Below are 1,121 nucleotides of genomic sequence, written 5' to 3'. Positions count from 1 at the left end.
GCCAGGAGGGAATTGGTGCGCCAGATTTGTGTGTGGTGCGCCAGATTTGTGCACCAATCCAAATGCTGCCCTGCCCTCGCGGAGGGCAGGGCATTGTTGCCACTTTGCTGTCCCGTGTTCGAAACACGGCTGGGACACACCTTCCATTAATTTCCTTGGTTTCTTGGCACGGCACTCAACCTTAGTTCCTTGCTTCTTCCTTGGTCCGTGTTCGATTCTTGTGGCATGCATTGGTAGGCAGAATTTCTTTGGAAGCTTGTTCCCTTATGTTGCCCTCCTAGAGGGCAGTGTGCCCTTGTGGAGGGCAATGCTTGCCCTTCCTCATGTTGTGCGCCACACTTCTTCTCTCTTTGACCACACTTTCTTTTCCTTGGGCCACACTTCCTTAGGCCACGCTTTTCTTTTTTTTTTCTTTTCTTCACCTACAATAAACCAAAACAACCACTCAAAGTATCACTAAATTCAAGAGGCTTATAAATCAATTAAAATTCAATTAAAATTAGCTTAAACCTCATGGATTAACATTAATTTCATGGTGGTTGCTTGATTTAAAGAAGTTGTGCATTTTCACTCCAAATCACTTACTTAAGAAGCAAGAAAGTGCATAAAGACTAACAAAACAAATGAAATTAGCTTGAAAAATGGGTATATGATGACTTGTCATCAGCTTTCTAACCAAATTAACTCCTCCAAACAAAATTGTGACATATGCTATCAATTCGATTACAAATACTCAAAGGCAGCTTCATGGTTTGCATTATATAAGATAGGATAGTTGATAGAGTCAATTGAACAAGACTCACTCTACCTACCAAAGAAACATTACAGACTTTTTAAGAGTTAAGACATTTCAATATTCTGTCAAAAATGAAATGATACATTCAAATATATCATGATTATAAAATTAATTTATAATTTTATATTTATCTTTTTAATAATTTTTTTTATTCTCATTTATTTTTCTAAATCCAAGTAAATTTAAATTTGGCACATCTCTTTATTAAATATATTCAAATATATCATGATTATAAAATTAATTTATATTTTTTATGTTTCTCATTTTTATTATTTTTTTAAAATGTTATTTAATTATTTGTAATCCAAAAAACATCATATAAAAA

This window comes from Arachis duranensis, chromosome 9 (genome assembly GCF_000817695.3).
Source record: "Arachis duranensis cultivar V14167 chromosome 9, aradu.V14167.gnm2.J7QH, whole genome shotgun sequence".
NCBI classification, from domain to species: domain Eukaryota; kingdom Viridiplantae; phylum Streptophyta; class Magnoliopsida; order Fabales; family Fabaceae; genus Arachis; species Arachis duranensis.
This window is presented reverse-complemented; position numbering follows the sequence as displayed.